The 18,209-nt window shown below is 43.4% G+C and overlaps 1 protein-coding gene across 2 annotated transcripts in view; it reads left to right on the top strand.

Moving 5' to 3' along the window:
- The window catches only part of ST6GALNAC3 (ST6 N-acetylgalactosaminide alpha-2,6-sialyltransferase 3), a 315,028-nt gene that overhangs the window by 11,429 nt on the left and 285,390 nt on the right, over window positions 1-18,209 (top strand). The window lies entirely within an intron of this gene.

Here is an 18,209-nt window from a genome sequence, read left to right as displayed (position 1 = left end):
TACCTTGGTAGTCATCCCCCTATTTGTGTGATGAATGAATAAAGAATGCATGAATGTGAAGCAACAATGACTTTATTGCCTCTGCAAGCGGTGATTGAAGGGAGGAGGGGCGGGTGGTTAGCTTACAGGGAAGTAGAGTGAACCAAGGGGCGGGGGGTTTCATCAAGGAGAAACAAACAGAACTTTCACACCGTAGCCTGGCCAGTCATGAAACTGGTTTTCAAAGCTTCTCTGATGCGTACCGCGCCCTCCTGAGCTCTTCTAACCGCCCTGGTGTCTGGCTGCGCATAACCAGCAGCCAGGCGATTTGCCTCAACCTCCCACCCCGCCATAAACGTCTCCCCCTTACTCTCACAGATATTGTGGAGCACACAGCAAGCAGTAATAACAGTGGGAATATTGGTTTCGCTGAGGTCTAAGCGAGTCAGTAAACTGCGCCAGCGCGCCTTTAAATGTCCAAATGCACATTCTACCACCATTCTGCACTTGCTCAGCCTGTAGTTGAACAGCTCCTGACTACTGTCCAGGCTGCCTGTGTACGGCTTCATGAGCCATGGCATTAAGGGGTTGGCTGGGCCCCAAGGATACATATAGGCATTTCAACATCCCCAACAGTTATTTTCTGGTCTGGGAATAAAGTCCCTTCCTGCAGCTTTTGAAACAGACCAGAGTTCCTGAAGATGCGAGCGTCATGCACCTTTCCCGGCCATCCCACGTTGATGTTGGTGAAACGTCCGTTGTGATCCACCAGAGCTTGCAGCACTATCGAAAAGTACCCCTTGCGGTTTATGTACTCGGCGGCTTGGTGCTCCGGTGCCAAGATAGGGATATGGGTTCCGTCTATAGCCCCACCACAGTTAGGGAATCCCATTGCAGCAAAGCCATCCACTATGACCTGCACATTTCCCAGGGTCACTACCCTTGATATCAGCAGATCTTTGATTGCGTGGGCTACTTGCATCACAGCAGCCCCCACAGTAGATTTGCCCACTCCAAATTGATTCCCAACTGACCGGTAGCTGTCTGGCGTTGCAAGCTTCCACAGGGCTATCGCCACTCACTTCTCAACTGTGAGGGCTGCTCTCATCTTGGTATTCATGTGCCTCAGGGCAGGGGAAAGCAAGTCACAAAGTTCCATGAAAGTGCCCTTACGCATGCGAAAGTTTCGCAGCCACTGGGAATCGTCCCAGACCTGCAACACTATGCAGTCCCACCAGTCTGTGCTTGTTTCCCGAGCCCAGAATCGGTGTTCCACAGCATGAGCCTGCCCCATTAGCACCATGATGCATGCATTGGCAGGGCCCATGCTTTCAGAGAAATCTGTGTCCATGTCCTGATCACTCACGTGACCGCGCTGACGTCGCCTCCTCGCCCGGTATCGCTTTGCCAGGTTCTGGTGCTGCATATACTGCTGGATAATGCGTGTGGTGTTTAATGTGCTCCTAATTGCCAAAGTGAGCTGAGCGGCCTCCATGCTTGCCTTGGTATGGCGTCCGCACAGAAAAAAGGCGCGGAACGATTGTCTGCTGTTGCTCTGATGGAGGGAGGGGCGACTGACGACACGGCTTACAGGGTTGGCTTCAGGGAGCTAAAATCAACAAAGGGGGTGTCTTTACATCAAGGAGTATTTCAGGCAGGACTTCACGGAGGGTTCCAATAAGAAATGGTGCATCTAAGTTATCGTTCTTATTGGAACAAGGAGGTTAGCCTGGCCTCTGATTGATACATGGCTAGATTTACCTCGCTGCACCTTCTCTGTGAGTGACTGCAGTGTGACCTAGAGGAATGAGTCCCCTAGACAGGGGAGGAGGCAAATGAGTACAAAACAAATCTGGTCTATTTCTTGTTTTGACCCACTCCATCTATCTTTTACATCTTTGGCTGGCAGCAGACGGTGCAGAAGGACTGCATGCCATCCACATCTCATGGCTGCTCGGCAGAAGATGGTACAATACGACTGCTAGCCATCCTCATCTCTTGCCTGCCTGGCAGAAGATGGTACAATACAACTACTAGCAATCCTCATCTCTTGCCTGCCTGGCAGAAGATGGTACAGTATGACTGCTAGCAGTCCGTATCGCCTGACCGCTTACCATAAGACGGTTCAATAGGACTGACTACAGGACTAAAGAGAATGACCTGGTCAAGTCACTCCAAATTTAGTCCCTGTGCCCATGTCTGCCCAGGCGCTCCCAGCCGACGTGGCCAGGAGCACCTCGGACACGACGAGGACGACTACCAGTCGTATTGCACCGTCTGCTGCCAGAAGGCAATGGGTTGCTGCTACTGTGTAGCAAAGCCGTACCGCGTCTGCCAGCACCCAGAAGACATAGGGTGACGGTTACCTGAGCGGGCTCCATGCTTGCCGTGGTATGGCGTCTGCACAGGTAACTCAGGAAAAAAGGAGTGAAATGATTGTCTGCCCTTGCTTTCACGGAGGGAGAGAGGGAACGGGGGCCTGACGATACGTACCCAGAACCACCCGCAACAATGTTTTAGCCCCATCAGAGTGCTCCATTGTGACTGCTCTGGACAGCACTCTCAGAGCCCGATTGTTTGCCGTTGCTCTGACGCCGGGAGGGGCGACTGAGGACACGGCTTACAGGGTTGGCTTCAGGGAGCTAAAATCAACAAAGGGGGTGGCTTTAAATCAAGGAGTATTTCAGGCAAGACTTCACGGAGGGTTCCAGTAAGAAATGGTGCACCTAAGTTATCGTTCTTATTGGAACAAGAAGGTTAGCCTGGCCTCTGATTGATACATGGCTAGATTTACCTCGCTGCACCTTCTCTGTGAGTGACTGCAGTGTGACCTAGAAGAATGAGTCCCCTAGACAGGAGGGGGGGAAGCAAATGAGTACAAAACAAATCTGGTCTATTTCTTGTTTTGATCCACTCCATCTATCTTTTACATCTTTGGCTGGCAGCAGACGGTGCAGAAGGACTGCATGCCATCCACATCTCATGGCTGCTCGGCAGAAGATGGTACAGTACGACTGCTAGCAGTCCGTATCGCCTGCCCGCTCACCATAAGACGGTTCAATAGGACTGACTGCAGGACTAAATAGAATGACCTGGTCAAGTTACTCCAAATTTAGTCCCTGCGCCCATGTCTGCCCAGGCGCTCCCAGCCGACGTGGCCAGGAGCACCTCGGACATGACGATGACGGCTACCAGTCGTAGTGTACCATCTGCTACCACAAGGCAAGGGGTTGCTGCTACTGTGCAGCAATGCCGTACCGCATCTGCCAGCACCCAGGAGACATAGGGTGACGGTTACTTGAGCGGGCTCCATGCTTGCCGTGGTATGGCGTCTGCACAGGTAACTCAGGAAAAAAGGCGCGAAACGATTGTCTGCCCTTGCTTTGATGGAGGGAGGGAGGGAACGGGGGCCTGACTATATGTACCCAGAACCACCCGCGACAATGTTTTAGCCCCATCAGGCATTGGGATCTCAACCCAGAATTCCAATGGGCAGCGGAGACTGCGGGAACTGTGGGATAGCTACCCACAGTGCAACGCTCCGTAAGTCGTCTCTAGCCTCAGTACTGTGGAAGCGCTCCGCCGAGTTAATGCACTTAATGCACTTAGAGCATTTTCTGTGGGGACACACACACTCGAATATATAAAATCGATTTCTAAAAAACTGACTTCTATAAATTCGACCTTATTCCGTAGTGTAGACATACCCTTAGCCACACTATTTTTCAGACTGTGCTAAATCTGTGGACTCTGCTATCCTGCCTGTAAGTACTGCTCTAACCATACTCTGTGCCCAGAGCCAGAAATAGAATCCATCTCACAAATAGTTACCCACTGGCAAAGTATGTCATGTCCCCCTCTCGGAGCTGGTCCATATAAGGGATAATAGCTCATTCTGCTGCCATTTGCTCCTTAGCTGAAGTGATACAGGTCAGGGCTGTAGATCGAAAGCTCCTCTTTTCCAGCCTTGCTGATCATCCATGTGGACAGTCAATACGGTTCCTCATGACTGAATGTGTTGTGCTTCGGAATCTGGTCCTGGCTTTTGTCACCTGGACTATGAGAAGTGAGACTGGATGGATCTAGGCATGCTTGCTAAGTGCATGGGGCTGCCCATGTCTCTCGCTGTGTTTCAGGAAGTCCTCTACCTCTCTTGCATTCCTTTGGAGAGAGTATTCCCCTGGTCCTCTGAAGCTTCACGTTGGACCTTTGCCCTGTGGGAAGGCCCCCACTTCCTAGCCATCCCACCCTCCACTTGTGTTAGTTGCATGCTATCCAGCTAGCCTGTCCAGGGCACATCTCCGCATGCTCATGCTCCAAAAAGGTCCATTCCTTACTCTCCTGTCCTGCCCTGACAACATGTATATAAAATATTTGTACAGCTCATTTGCATGCTTTATTGTAGGCAAGGGAACATCTGAAGAATGTATGAAGCAACAATGCTACTGTTACCCAGGGTTCTTCCAACCCAAAGCTCTTGGTAACTTTTATTCTGTGTGAGGTGGTGTCAGGACATAAATCAGGGGAGACACAGCCATCCGACTGATAGATGGCTGGCACAAACAGGACAACACAAGAGTGCTTTCACTTAAAGCTAAGCTTTACTTAGTCTCAAGCACTTACACATGTGCGCAACAGGTTAGTAAACACCCCCAACCTTCGATAATTACCGAAGCTGAGTGTGGCTTTCGAGTGGCACAGCGGCAGCCCGTCTCCTGATGGGGAACACAAGATGCATCCAGATGGAGAGTCCCCCCTACCTCAAACTTTTCCCCCTTATTTATACATTAGTAATACAATGACATGTCACTGAAAGAAAACTTGTTATGCAAGCAGTTTCAAAGGTCGAGCAAGAGGTTTCCTTCTGGTCATTGATTAACCAGGTGTGGTTTTTTCAGAGTTTGCACACCTTGAGGCTCCTAAAATGCATGTATCAGCAATTTCAACACAATTCTTATCAGGAAGGATGCAGAGTCAAGCTGCCCTTTCTGTGGCGCCCAAAACCCCCTCCCCTCCTGCCTTGGTTAAGCTAAGGCTGCTGCATGGTCACTTTGCGGCCTGCTGACATGGCTGCTTTTAGCAATAAGCACTAGTGGTTTCAGGTACTTTACTGGTTTGTCAAAATGTCCCCATACACTATGTTACAACTATAAAGAACCAGATTCTAATTGAACATTTTAAATTTAGTGTACAGTGCTACTGATGATGTCTGCTGGATTTTTGGTCTTGGATGTTTGTCCATGTAGTTCAAACTTTCTTTGTTCTGGGAACATCAATATATTTCTGTATATCTAAACTCTTTTTCTGGATATTTGCCCTCAAGAAACAGGCAGCTAACTGTTTCTTGCCTTGGTAATAGATCCCATACTCTCTCTTGTGAAATTGAAGCTTTGTGGTTGGATCTCTTTTCAATACATAAGAAATATTGATTACTGGCATTTATAATTCACTCCGATCTTGAAATGGTCATCGTAAATGCATGCTACATTAATTTATTAGATGATCCAGCCAAATGAGGCTTGAAGGAATTTTTGCTGCTAGGTTCCTAACAAAAAAGGAAAAATGGGATTATATAGTACAGAGAGAGTGATATTGATGCCTGTCAAATTCAGTAAGAATTTTAAAACTGCTCTTACCTGTCATATTTTACTGACATCTGAAGATATTTAGTGCCTGGCTACTTTATTGAAAAATATTGAAGTAAATCTCTAGAACATTTCAAAGTTTGACCATGAGCATGAGAGTGGGAGCTGGTGAACTGATATGCCATTCCCTGCAGAAGGCTCTTACCTGAGACACTACAGGAAAGTGAAGGAGTGAGCTGCTTTTTTTTTTTTTTTAAGGCTTTGCTTGTGCAGCTAATTATTTTGCTGCTTGGTGTATCTTGTGTCTGCCGTGTATGTGATGCTCATGAAAAAAAGACCTCTGAAAATTTAGCTTTGAGTGTCTTCTAGAACCAGTGTTATATACGGTAATGATTGTGAATTAACAGCAGATTTAGTGTGTTTTTTCCCCTTGAAATCTGGTGGTGGGCCTTATTACCATGAGCCATTCACTACTTCTAGTGGGAGTGACTGGCTTCAGAGTAACTATTTTGAATGCAAATTGCAAGTGCTTGAAGAGTCACATACTCTTAGTGTTTCACTTTGTACTGCTGATCTTCAATTTTGAAAGTATGTTTAGTACCTAGATATTAACTGACACCGAGGAAAAATCCTGTGGTGAAGAGTGACTCCCTCAAGCCTCTGAAATGCAGCCATGTTAGTCTGTATCCGCAAAAAGAAAAGGAGTACTTGTGGCATCTTTAGAGACTAACGAATTTATTTGCATCCGATGAAGTGAGCTGTAGCTCACGAAAGCTTATGCTCAAATAAATTCGTTAGTCTGTAAGGTGCCACAAGTACTCCTTTTCTTCCCTCAAGCCTGTATGCCCAGCAGGTTATGGATGTGAGGAAATGGAGTGCAGCTGCTATGCTGTCTTCAAAATCTGCAGGAAAATGTTTTCAGTAAAAGTGAAAAGAAAAGGAGCTTGACAGAGAGGCTTCCCTTCTGGTTTCCCTGTCTCTCTTTGTCAAGGTTTACTCTCAAAAGCAAAGTCATGCCCTGCATGAATAAATTCTATAGATACAACTACTGATGCATCCAAATACAAGTTACCATGACTAGCCATCTCCTGCTAATGGCACCATTAACACTTACGGCCACTGTAGCTTCCGCTATAAATTGCCTTGTGAAGCATTGCATGAAAGATGCTCTAAAACAGTTTATTTTCATAAATGGTTTAAACTTTCCCATAAATATCTCTGCAGTGAGGAAAATAGAAAACTCATCAGCAATTTAGGTGTAACCAGGGGAGGTCTTAAAAATAAAATAAATCTGAATATGGAGTTATCCAATTGCTGTAAAAATTATATATTGTGAGGAAACAGTTTGTTTTCTGATGCCAGAAGAAAATGAATTTTCCAGTTTGTAAAACTGAACAGCAGTTTCTAAGGGTCTTTGTGGTTCCAAGAGCCTTATAAATATGTATGCAGTGTTGTAGCTGTGTGGGTCCCAGGGTACTAGAAAGACAAGGTGGGTGAGGTAATATCTTTTATTGGACCAACTTTTGTTGGTGAGAGACACCAGATTTTTGAGCTACACAGGACTCTTCTTCAGGGCTTGGCTACTTAACAAAATTAAGCTGACATAAGTAAAGGCAATGTACAGCCACCTCATTAATTAAAGCGGTGGTTCATGTAAATGCTATGCTGCTTCTGTCAGTGGCAGTGACCGTTCTCACCAGGAGTGCTTCCACTGATGGATGTGGGGCATTGTGGGACACTGACAGCTGGAGACCTGCCACAATGGGGCTGTCAGAGCTGCGTAAGGGGGGACCCAGCTGTGAGCCCAGCACCTAGCTGACAGCTCGGCCGGTCAGTGCCAGGGAAGTGTGGGGGCTATAACTTTCAGTACCACTCAGGGCTGACAGCCACCAGCCAATGTAAGTAATGCAGTGTCTACATGGACAGTGCGTTGCCTGAACTACACTGATATAAGCCCTATGCGCCTCATGGAGGTGGAGTTGTTATGTCTGTGTCGTGGGCCGTTTACTACGGCAGAAGCAGCACTGTAGTGTAGACTCTGCCATAGTTAGGTCGATGTAAGCTACCTTATGTCGACCTAACTCTGTGGTGTAGACCACGCCTCAGGTCTGGGAAAGGGACTTAGTGTCTCAGCTAAATAAAAGATTCCCAGATAGTTTAGCATAAGTAGTTAGCACACGTTCTAAGGGACCATTCAATTTGTGAACATTGCTAATTAACGTAATTAACTTAGTACATGTTCCAAATTACGTAGTTAGCAATATTCACACATTGAGTGATCCCTTAGAATGTGTGCTAAGTACTTATGCTAAACTATCTGTGGATCTTTTATTTAGCTGGGACACTAAGAACCTTTCCCAGACTTGAAAAAGAGCTCTGCGTAGCTCGAAAACTTGTCTCGCTCACCAACAGAAGTTGGTCCAATAAAAGAGATTTCTTCACCCACCTTGTCTCCACAATGGTTATTAGCATTTTAACATGAGTGGGAGTTACACTTTGTGCTTCAAGGGGAGACTGCAGTCCTCCTGATCCAAAAGGAATGGGGAGAACTTTTCTGCTTAGGTAGCTCTGTCCTTGCTCGTTCCTCATCTTTCCTTTCCCAGATTCTAGGCAGGAGGAGTAGCTCAAGGATTGCAGGCTTCATTGATTCTTTGTACTAAGTCACGGGTGCGGCAATCTGACCATTAACTAGAAACAAACTAAACATAAAGCAGCTCAGTATGTTTCTATAAGTAATGGATAGAGTAATAGAACAACTGGCAACAGGCTCATTGTCCAGATGCTGTCACTTAGCACACTATTCTTGAATATAAAATAGAAATTATCCTGGTGTTCAGTGGTTTTGTTTTCACACAGGAATTTAAAACATTATTTATAAACTAGGACCCAAAGGGCCAAATTCTGCTCATCTTACTCATGGAAACAGTCCCATTAACATTCAAAGGATGGCTCATGTGTTTGTAGGGAGTAAGATATGCCCCCCCATATCATTAGAAAACAGATTCAGTATTAGCATGTATGCATATCTTATTTGTTTAGTAGTAGTAGCTCTGTCTTCTATACCTTTACTATGTGTCTTTGCCATGCAACCCACAAGGGAAGGCAGTGAAATATAATAGGAGCTGCTCTTTGTCCAAAGCCACAGGAGGAAGTAATTAAGCTTAATGGAAGGTTTGTCTTTGAAGTATAATAGCAGATTCATAGTGCTGCAGCAAAACAGGTTTTGCGATGCGAGTTTACAAATACATAATTAACACCATGTTTTTAAAAATGGCTTGTTGAAACTTTCCTCTGATTCCCGAGTTCCTGTGACAATAAATACCTCAATACATCTGTTTGTTTTATGCATTTTTAACCTACACAAATGCATCTCTGGTTCCCTGGGTCTCTATGTTTATAATGGATGTCACTTGCATTTCCTGATTTATTACACGTTGTAGCCAGAAATGAAAAAGAAGTGCACTTCCCTTCTTTAGTTTATCCCAAACATCTGTTTCAGAGGCAGGAATTAGATCAGACTGCTCAGGCAGACATTCTTCCAGCTCTTCTAGAAGAATCACGTATCATATGGTAGCAAGTTCATTATCTGCACTGATAAATCTTCACATGTAAATGGTAGCAAAATCTGCACTAATTAGTATGAAGTCAGGAAATCAAATTGCTTTATATTTAGCAAATGCTACTTGACAGGTGTAAAGAGGCTTTTTTGTGTGTACAAGAATATCAGAGATTTGAGAGGTTCATATCAGTTTTATATCAAGAACTATTAAATTAGTTCTGCTTCTGCAATAAGCAGGATAATGTATGGATTTCTTTTGTGAAAGACTGAATATGAAATTCACATTAACTTTAGCATCATCTTATGAGTTTTCACAGCTCACTCATACCATATTTCTCTGCAAAACTGATTCAAACACGAATACTTTCAGCATAAATCTGAAAGCTGTTTACCTGCTCTAAGTGCCTCCCAATGCTGCAGAATGCCAATGACTAATTCATTTCTGCCTGCACAGCAGTGTTAAATATAAGAGTTGTCAAGTGTCTCAACTAATTGTTTCTGGTTATGCCACCAAAGAACACTGCCCGGAAAGAGCTAGCAGTCTAGCATTTGGCATATTCTTTTCTTGCAAAGCCTTGCTGAATGAAAGATGGGGGCTTAAGAATCTTTACACAGAGGAAAGAGCACAGATCAAATGAGTGCCCCTCTCTGATTTGGCCTGTGAGGAGCCAGTGGATGAGAAAGAGGTGGGTGGTCTGGTATGAAAGCTGCCAGTTTCCTGACTCCACTGCATGGAAATGGGAAAAGCAGGTAGCAGATTCTGAAGCCACTGTCATGCCTGTCTGCTTCTCCTCCACCCCACTCCTGCAGCCCTGGGAGTAAGAAGCTATTACTAGTAGGGTGTGTGGATGGGAACAACATATGGTAGTAGCAGCCTGTCTTGTCTGCCACTACAAGGGATGGACGGGGCACCAGAGGATGGCATGGGTTCTCTTCTGTTTTGTTCAGGGCGTTTACAGCACCTACTTCTGCTGGGGGGCGGGGGAGAGCACCAGAGTTAGGGTGGCTATTTTGGATGTGCGTTGCTGCAAATTTGTGTTAGTGAGACCCCTCTCTGAATATGTGCTTGGGGCTCACTTAAATATTAAACTCTCTGTATCTCACCCTCCAGGCAAGCATTTTTTGAGACAATATGTGTATAGCCCAGACTTGTTTATGCAGTTTGAATCAACACTGGTTAATGAATCTTAAATAGTTTTGTTGTGATTGTAGAAAAACAAAATCATCCCCACGCTGTCTAGAGTGTAACCTTTGCTTTTCTGTTTATAAATGTTGGTTGACAAGACTGACTCATGCAATTTCACTCTTTGTTCAGTTGAAGAAAACGTTCCATGCAATGAGGCCACGGGAGGCTCAGTTGTGTGACATGTGATTGCTCCAAACTTTGCCTGAACACTAACAGGACGAGCCCAAGACTGTGCACAGCAGGAGCTGATTTGCTATGGTAGCCAGCTCTGCGTGGGTATTACTGTCTCTCTAAATACCAATAGTGGATTGCACCTGGGTTGAGCATACAAGTGACTGGCCCTATGGCGCTTCTCACAATGACAGCTTGTCATTTGGCTTAATTAAGGACCATCTTGAAAACAGGAGTTCTTTAGTTATGATTTTTTTTAAGCTTGCTCTCTTCCTGAATAACACTCTGGGAAAGGGAAATTTGTGTAGGCACCAAGGTCTTGACCTCCCCAGTGGGTTTGGGATCCACCATTCTACTACCTCCTACTACAGAGGGGTTGAAAAAAATTGTAATCTCTCATGAACTGTGCAAGATCAGATGGTCCTTTGGAAACAACCAAGGCTCGTACTCTTCCAAGAGTAGAGTGTGACTTTGTGTCTCATGTGGGGTTTTTTGTGCTTTAAAAAAAAAGAAATTAAAGTTTAAAACCAAATCACAAGTGAGCTGGGGAGGGGAAGGGGGGAGTCCTGGTGATGCCTCTCTTGTACAGTAGAGAATTATTGAGTGCTAATCCCACTACAACACATGTTCTAGTTCCAAGAAACAAAAGGTGGTTAGTGAAGTGGTGGTGGTGTGAGGATGATAACTAAAATGGTCACTGCAGTCTGATACACACTGTGTACTTCCTGAGGTAGCAAACATCTGTGTTAAGGTAGAATCACTCTTACCAATATGCAGGTGTGACCCAGTGTCAGGAATCAGAGCCCAAACAGAGCTAATCGCCAGGTAGCCTCGTCAGTACAGCTGGCCTGCTCAGTGCTCATGTCCACGACTGTGACTGTTCCTTTGTTACCTTGTTCCTGCTGCTCCTGCCTTGAACCCAGCCTTGCCTCTGTCCTGCCCTGAACCCTTCCTTGCCTGCTGCCCTGCTCACTCCGGTTCCTGACCTCCAGCTTGACCCGTGGCTTTTGCTTCTGACTACTGACTCTGGCTTGATCCTTGGTTCTGGCATCCAATTCCTGCCATCTGGTTTGATCCTGGGCTTCAGCTTCTGACTGCTGACTCTGGCTCTGACCTTGTCCTCTGTTCCCAGCACCTGCTCCAACTTCCCTGTTGTCTGACACCCCAGGATCCCTTGATGCCAACTGGCAGAGGGCTTAAGGGGTGCCTAGGGATTTATGGGGATCCCCTGAGTCTGGTGTCAACATAACAGTGCACCAAAGAGTGGCGTGTGAGGGTCTCTACCAACAGCCAGTAACATGCTGGTCATCATAGTTGCTGTGAAATGTGTGTAAGGCTATTATTTAAGAAGTTAAGTATCTGTACTGAAAGCTATGTTCTTAAGATACATAAGTTAAGGCAGGTCACTAGAGGGTGATGAACAGGTGCTGGTTAGGCAGGGGGGAATAGATACCTATTTCCCTGGCTGACTGTTGTAAGACACCCTACAAAGTAAGTCTATTTGCACATGGAGCTGCCAGCTAATCAAGATTGCAAAAGTGACAGGAGATGACAAAATCTACTGGAAGGGGCATACAGCAGGAGAGTGTCCTGTTTGACTAAGATCAATTAACTAGTCTGGTTTATCAGGAGAGTGCAAGGAGACAAACCATAATATCCTTCACCTTAGGGAACAAGCTGCCCACATGCTTGTTTTAGGAATGGAGGGTCACAGCCAGCCTGATTGTTAAACACTGGGAGAAAGGCTTTGAGTAATCTAATGTTAGGAGAGTGCCTTGTTAGTTAAGTCCGGTCTACTTGAATCTTTGATCTTTGTTAAATAAATCTATATTTGGTTGCACTATAAACAAATGTAAGTGCTGTGAGATAAGTGGCACAATGATCCTGAAGTGAAACAGGTAAGCTGAGGTGTACTGTTTCTTTGGGAATGGTGAATCTGTAAATGCTGAGAGTGTCCAATGGAACAGAGACTGGGCACTCCAGGGATAAGGTGCCTTACAACCCAGAATACCCTGGGAAGTGTCACAGCAGGTCAAACTTCTCGTGTCTTTTTCTAAACTTGCTAAAATGGAACACTGAGTGTTATGCCCAGCAGATGATGGCATTGGAGGATTATGTGCTGTTTAAATATGGATGGGGGGGGTACCCTTAACCATTGAAACTGGGTTGCCCTACTCCTGAAGAGTAACTTGATGGGGACCCCTGAAGTTAAGGAGATGAATAGCCTTCTGTGTAGTTCAGTTCTTGACTCTGGAACAATTGATATTTTACCAAGGTTTCCACAATAAAATGTGAGGCAATATTGGCTAACTGTTGAAAAGAGTTACAGCTTGTGATTGCTGGAAAAAGTCTCAGAAATGTGTTCCGCTGAAAACTGTCAGTAGCAGCTGGTTTTTATCATCTAGCACCATCTTATTTTTACAGTGCATGAAGCAGTTTAACAGTTGTCTTTCACTGTGAAGCGCAGCTCTTCACCTTCTGTACATTTCCAAGTGTGCGTATTTATTTTCAGCCAGAAAACTCTTATAGCTTGTTTATGTATCTGAAATAATGTGATGTTCTGTTGCAAACTAAATATAAGGTCCAGCTATCTTTTCTTAGTTTTTCCTTTTTGGAGCATGACCAGTGAGCACAGAGAATACCTCTTGGAGTCAGCTCACTGAGTCATAGCACCGCCCTGACTTTCCCAGGGGCCCTATTTAAAGTCCATATTCAGGATGATTAACTTTCTCACCAAGAGAATAAGGTTCTATGAAATTATACAATAGGGACTTTGCATGAGTGGGGTATGTGGCTCATTACTGTTGCACAAATTCCATGGTGGTGGTAAATGTTAAGAGATGGATGAGGGAATGCTTGATGCATAGGGCCTTTATTAGAGCGGATTGTGATGAACAGGGATGATTAGTTCCAGCTGTCTGCCTCTGTTGGAATCCATACCTATTCTTGTTCCTTAAAGGGCTACACTCCAGTACAGTCCTTTCTGGTATACACCTTAACCCCTTGAGGTCTGCATATAATGCTGCTTCTGTTTGACAACACTAATTTCGTTAGAACGAGACTGCATACAACATAATCCAGAGACCTACAAGTAATACCTTGTTCAACATGCAACAAGCCTAGCTTGGGTAGGGCTAAAGGCAAATGTTTGAATGTTTTGATTAGACACCAGTGGCAACAAATATTAAATTGAATGCCTTTGAAAAAATTACATCAGGATGGTGAGGTAAACATTTGTCTTTGATTTCTAAAAATGTATTTCTAATTTATATTCATTAACAGTAGTTTACAATAAACTGTTTCTCCTAAAATGCCTGCTTATAAATCAGTCTAAAAGAGTCACAGAAAATGAAGACGAGGCGCACTGACACTGGCAAAGAGAATTCATTCTAACATTGAAATCACAGAATTTTGTCGTCGAATTTTCAGTACTCCCCCAGCTCTACTTTGTGGAAATACAGGTACTTTTCTCCGGTTGTCCTCCAAGAAGGTTCATCTGAAGGTTCCTCCTTTCTCCTATCCACCCCGTGACCTTTTGCTTTCAGTATCTGGAGATTTAAGGCAAAAATCAGTCAAAACCTCAGTTAATCCAGATTCTCAGTCAAACTGTGCGGAAACAATGGATTTCGTGTGCTTTTGATCCAAAGTGAGATTATCGACGCTGTTCACTTGATAAGCGCACACAGCTCTGTGAATCCTCAAATGAGAATGGGTAGAATTACTTCTTTGTTACAAAGATTGAACCCAGGCAAGTCTTGTGTGGTTTCTGGGGTTTGTTGTATTCATTTGTACAGCTTTCAGCTCCAGTGTAGATGCCTCCTGGTGGCTGTGGTATTATTTATTCCAGATGCACTATACTTTACACGTATACACTATTTTACCCAGGGTTTTGTCAGTATTATAAATGGCCTATCTAATGTGTGTATTTATCTATTGATTTTATACTCTACCTTGAATCCTCTTTTTTCATGTACACTTTCTTGCCCACCTCTTTGTCCGTTCCTAATTTTCTCTCTCAAACATCATCTGCTACTTATGCAATACTTTTTAATATCTTTGAGGTTGGTCTGAGACAGACTGCAGGCAATAAACAGAGTGCTGCATGTGACTAGAATACGATTTCATTTACTGCAGCTTGGAGCTCCATATTCAAAAGCAACAAAATGTTCTGGCTTTCCAAATGAAAGGATCTGTGGCCCATCTGGCAAAAGCTGTAAATAAACAGCACTGCTTTCACTTTATTCGTTTAGTTGCTGTAACATGCAGGGCGAACCAGAATTTGTTTTCCCCTCTTCTGGTTCACAGCACTCAAGGCACAAGTGTCTGTCACCCTATCCTGTGTCGCAATATTCAGAGATTTTGATGTCTTCTTTTTTCTCCCTGAAGAACATTTTTTTAATCCCTTTATCACAAAGGGCCAGATCTTCAGATAATGGTGCTACACTGATTTACACTAACTTTAATACAGCTATGCCAGTTTGCACTAACTGAGAACTGGCCCCAAACAGTCTAGCGTTCTTCCCTTCCTTTATCAACTTGTGCTCTGCTAAATGTTAACTGCTATAGAAACTGCCAACACCATAAGCAAAGAAATAGACACTAGCCGAACTGATCTTAATCCCAGTTTATTTGTTAGTGTCCTTAGTTCATTGGTTTTTAGATGGAGCCAAAGTGGTATAATTTACTGAGCAGACATACTAAGGGTAAGCCTCCTCAGTGAGGTTATCAGTGGCAAATTTGATGATGGCTCTATTTTGAATAGTTCATTGGATCCAAACCACCTAGATAAATGTAGTGTGTGCAAATAGTGTAATGTCTTATTTTGTTGTCTGGGAAATTCTCTAAGTATTTTCTTGCATTTTTTCTGACTGAATAAAATGATTTTTTTTCTCCTAAATGGTTTAACCCCCCCCCATCTCTCAATTATTATTCCTTTCTTTGTGTGTGTGTGTGTCTCTTCCAAGGTTAACTATGGCTCTGCTCAGATGGAATTAATTAGCCTGCCTTCCATGAGGCTCCGTCTGTGTTTCCCGAAAGGGAGAATTGCATTTCTTGTAGAATAAGCACTCCTTTTCGTGAGAGTACCTAATGGAGGGGATTTTTTTTTCTTTTACCAAAAAATATGAGGTATCCTGCATAGAGAAGAATGTCTCCACTCTGACTGGGAAGTCCAATACAAAATTGTCAAGTGATGGGGATTGTCTTACCTCATGAGTTCACAATTGCTTTCCAGAGCAAGCATACAGAGGGCTACTTTCCCTTCAGTAACCAGATCACTGAGGACCCAGTTAGAGGAGTCACTTTGCTTTGAGCATTTTATTAGCTGTAAAAAGAGTTTGAAGCTATTTTATGTCCTGATGCTGCTTTTTAAAAGTAAAACTTCTTCTCAAGAGAAGAGCGTGAAAAAGCTTGTTGGAACAGGAACAAAAGAGAGTGGTGCTGGGGATATGCACAAAATGTAGTTGAGTGTTTTGGTATTCAATGCAGTCAACCCAACTCTGCTGAGGCTTCACAAATAGACTGGGAGATTTATATAAACTGGAACACATTTCAACGGTATAAATAATGCAACAAACAGAGCCTTTAGAATCCAACAGATAACTAACTCTTTGCTTTAAATTCATTCTTTTGTATCTGGAGTGAGGGTCAAACTCCTGACTGGACTGGTGCAACTTTATTAACACCTGGGTGGTTCCACCAGGGTAAGAGAGAGCAGAATTGGGCTCCGCAGAGCTTCTGTAGGCTACTAAAGTAGGAAAGTGATGTCTATAGGACTGCACAAAATATTTGCAAAGAAATGCAAAATCTGTCCTGGCATCAGATTTAATTACAACCTCAAATCCAGACCATCTGTGTTGAAGGATTCAGTCAATTTCATGAACATGGGAAGACTTATGATTTTACCCTGATATTATGTACAAATTTTGCTTTCACATTGTCAGTGCCAAACAAGGTGACACTGGTAGTTTTATCTGTTTTTTGATTTGTAGATTTTAACCATTACATAATTTTGATTTATGATAGTTTTCATCTGTAGAGCTTGAAACTATTTACAAAACAGGAGTGTAAGTGCTGTTACTTCCATGTTTCAGAGTAGCAGCCGTGTTAGTCTGTATTTGCAAAAAGAAAAGGAGTACTTGTGGCACCTTAGAGACTAACCAATTTATTTGAGCATGAGCTTTCGTGAGCTACAGCTCACTTCATCGGATGCATATTTTTTCATGCTTTGTGTGTATAAAAAGATCTTCTACACTTTCCACAGTATGCATCCGATGAAGTGAGCTGTAGCTCACGAAAGCTTATGCTCAAATAAATTGGTTAGTCTCTAAGGTGCCACAAGTACTCCTTTTCTTGTTACTTCCATATTACAGATGGGGAAGCATGAACAAAGAGATGGAGTGACTTGCCCATGGTCATGCAGCAAGTCAGTGGAAGAGCAGGGATAGAATGTAGGTCTCAATCCTGGGTCCTATCCACTGAACCACACTGCATCCCTCTCCCACTTTGAACCCAGAACTCAGAACAAACGTGTAGGGCCTGAACCCACATCAATGTAGAAAGCAACATTTGAACCCCTGCAAAATAAAGCCAACAAGTTTTAGGCAGTTTCAGATGTGTGCCTATCGACTTGTAAGGAGAACCAATACCCAGACAGCCATTCTAGAAGTGTCCTTCAAGGCCAAAAGCTTGTAGCTTGTAGAGGGGAGCCTCCGCAGTTGCTGGTTGCTCCTATTCTTGTTCTCTGTCTTAAATGTTCAGTTCTACTTTATCTCCTAGCACACACACTGCAATGTTTCTTGTGTTAGTGATTCGTGGGTTACACAGAGCCAATAGATTTACAAATCGCCTATAAAATATTTACAACATAGAATGACATTTGCCACTTTGACAACCCTAAAAATGCATTTATTTTAAGGGCTGCATACTCAGAATAAATGTTTCATTAGATATTGTATTATGATTTTATTTAACTAGTAGGGCAGGTCAACAATCTTTAGAACTATAAACACAGTGTTTTACCTTAAAGATTGAATATTGCCATGGCAAATAGTTTAGTAAGTATGGTACTGTAGATAGCATCTTCATGCAATCTGTTATGAATGCTTTATTAAACAGCTGGTCAATAACTGCTTTAAAAATGAATTCACTGCATTTATTTTATCCTAACGGTTGCACACTTTATTATAAATGACTTATTGAACATGTATATGAACCATTTCAGTGAGAGGTGCTAGCTTAGAAATGATTAATTTCAAGTGGTGATTGATATCATAAACACTTGGTAAATTATTTGAACAGTTTGTAAATTACTGTGCATCATCTAAAAGTACTTATTAATGCACAGCCCTTTAGAACTCATTGTAGGTGATCTTTAAAATAATACAGTAATACAGTCTTTCTCAAATGGTGTAATAAAACCTGTTTTTTGTGATTCACACACATTAGTGAGAATGGCTCAAGGGGTTGTGTTGTAGGTGGATAATTGACTGACTGACTGTAGGTGGGTTTAAAAAGACTGTTCTAAGACTTGTATTTAAAATGTTATAAACATTGCTAGAAGTGACGTTGGGGATGGGTCGAGGTGCAGAGAAAGAGGGCTATGACTGGATACGTAGTCAATAGGCGGACCGTGGGCCAAATCTGCACCGCCAGATGCTTTTGAATGAACCCTGGAATCTTTTTATTTTCTTCATCTTTCATCATCTTTTTCATTATTATTTTCTCTGGA

This window comes from Lepidochelys kempii, chromosome 8 (genome assembly GCF_965140265.1).
Source record: "Lepidochelys kempii isolate rLepKem1 chromosome 8, rLepKem1.hap2, whole genome shotgun sequence".
In the NCBI taxonomy this organism is placed as follows: domain Eukaryota; kingdom Metazoa; phylum Chordata; order Testudines; family Cheloniidae; genus Lepidochelys; species Lepidochelys kempii.
Note: the sequence above shows the minus strand (reverse complement) of the source record. Positions and strands in the feature narration are given on the sequence as shown.